The 2,420-nt window shown below is 32.2% G+C and overlaps 1 non-coding gene across 1 annotated transcript; it reads right to left on the minus strand.

The window, feature by feature from the left end:
* Positions 1 to 1,660: 1,660 nt before the first annotated feature.
* On the minus strand, positions 1,661 to 1,768 carry LOC148578313 (small nucleolar RNA R71). The gene has a single exon (XR_015903911.1). It is a non-coding gene; the product is annotated as a small nucleolar RNA R71 (small nucleolar RNA).
* Positions 1,769 to 2,420: the final 652 nt, after the last annotated feature.

Here is a 2,420-nt window from a genome sequence, read left to right on the forward strand (position 1 = left end):
AAGTTCTTGGTGTTCATCTTGACATTCAAGTGTTCTTAGTGTTCATCTTTGCATTCAAAGTGTTCTTGCATATTTTTCTTGTTTTGATTCATAATTTTCATGTTTTGAGTCTTTTTGATGTTTTTCTCTTTTATCATTAAAAATTCAAAAATAAAAAAAATATCTTTCCCTTTTTCTTCTCATCAAATTCGAAAATTTGAGTTGACTTTTTCAAAAATTTTTAAAATTTAGTTATTTCTTATGAGTCAAATCAAATTTTTAATTTAAAAATTCTATCTTTTTCAAAAATCAAATCTTTTTCATTTTTTCTTTCATAATTTTCGAAAATTCCAAAATGATTTTAAAAAAAATCTTTTTCTTATTTTGTTTCATAATTTCAAATCTTTACTAACAATTAATGTGATTGATTCAAAAAAATATTAAGTTTGTTACTTGCCTAGTAAGAAAGGTTCAATCTTTAAACTCTAGAATCATATCTTTTTAGTTTCTTGTTAGTCAAGTAATCAACTTTAATTTTCAAAATCAAATCTTTTTAAATTTCTTTTTCAAATCTTTTTCAAATTAAGTTTCAATCACATCTTTTTCAAAATCAATTTCAAAATTCTTTCTAACTTCTCCCCTAACCTCTTATCTTTTTAAAATTGATTTTCAAATCTTTTTCAATCAATCTTATCTTTTTGTTTCAATCATATCTTTTTCAATTTCAATCATATCTTTTTCAAAAACAAATTTCAAATCTTTTTTAATCAATCATATCTTTTTCAAAACTGCCCAACTAACTCTCTACCTTTAATTTTCGAAAATCCCTTCCCTCTTTTTTCAAAATTTTGTTTTAATTAACTAATTGTTTTAATTTTAATTTAATTTAATTTCAATTTTAATTTTCCAATTTTAAATTTAAATTTAAAATATTTTTATTTTATTTTGTTAAATTTTTGAATTCTTCTCTCATCTCTAATCTCCTTCTATTTATTTATTCATCCATTAACACTTCTATCCTCATCCCTGTGTTTGGATTCTCATCTTTTCCTTCTTCTATTCTTACTTTCTTCTACTCACATAAAGGAAGCTCTATACTGTGACATAGAGGATTCCATAGTTTCTTTTCTGCGTTCTTCTTCTTTTTCATATGAGCAGGAACAAGGATAAGAACATTCTTGTTGAAGCTGATCCTGAACCTGAAAGGACTCTGAAGAGGAAGCTAAGGGAAGCTAAAGCACAACTCTCTGGAGAAAATCTGATAGAAATTTTCGAAAAAGAAGAAGATATGGCCGAAAATAATAACAATGCAAGGAGGATGCTTGGGGACTTCACTGCACCTAATTCCAATTTACATGGAAGAAGCATCTCAATCCCTGCCATTGGAGCAAACAATTTTGAACTTAAACCTCAATTAGTTTCTCTGATGCAATAGAACTGCAAGTTTCATGGACTTCCATCAGAAGATCCTTTTCAGTTCCTAATTGAATTCTTGCAGATCTGTGATACTGTTAAGACCAATGGGGTTGATCCCGAGGTCTACAGGCTTATGCTTTTCCCATTTGCTGTAAGAGACAGAGCTAGAATATGGTTGGATTCTTAACCTAAGGATAGCCTGAACTCTTGGGATAAGCTGGTCACGGCTTTCTTAGCCAAGTTCTTTCCTCCTCAAAAGCTTAGTAAGCTTAGAGTGGATGTTCAAACCTTCAGACAAAAAGAAGGTGAATCCCTCTATGAAGCTTGGGAGAGATATAAGCAACTGACCAAAAAGTGTCCTTCTGACATGCTTTCAGAATGGACCATTCTGGATATATTCTATGATAGTCTATCTGAACTATCAATGTCATTGGACCATTCTGCAGGTGGATCCATTCACCTAAAGAAAACACCTGCAGAAGCTCAAGAACTCATTGACATGGTTGCTAAGAACCAGTTCATGTACACTTCTGAGAAGAATCCTGTAAGTAATAGGAAGCCTCAGAAGAAGGGAGTTCTTGAAATTGATACTCTGAATGCCATATTGGCTCAGAACAAAATATTGACTTAGCAAGTCAATATGATTTCTCAGAGTCTGAATGGAATGCAAGCTGCATCCAACAGTACTCAAGAGGCATCTTCTGAGGAAGAAGCTTATGATCCTGAGAACCCTGCAATAGCAGAGGTGAATTACATGGGTGAACCCTATGGAAACACCTATAATCCCTCATGGAGAAATCACCCAAATCTCTCATGGAAGGATCAACAAAAGCCTCAACAAGGCTTTAATAATGGTGGAAGAAACAGGTTTAGCAATAGCAAGCCTTTTCCATCATCCACTCAGCAAAAGACAGAGAGTTCTGAGCAGACCCCATCTAGCTTGGCAAACATAGTCTCTGATCTATCTAAGGCCACTCTAAGTTTCATGAATGAAACAAGGTCCTCAATTAGAAATTTGGAAGCAC

The sequence above is a fragment of the Arachis ipaensis genome, chromosome B1 (genome assembly GCF_059453495.1).
Source record: "Arachis ipaensis isolate K30076 ecotype BB chromosome B1, ASM5945349v1, whole genome shotgun sequence".
In the NCBI taxonomy this organism is placed as follows: Eukaryota; Viridiplantae; Streptophyta; class Magnoliopsida; order Fabales; family Fabaceae; genus Arachis; species Arachis ipaensis.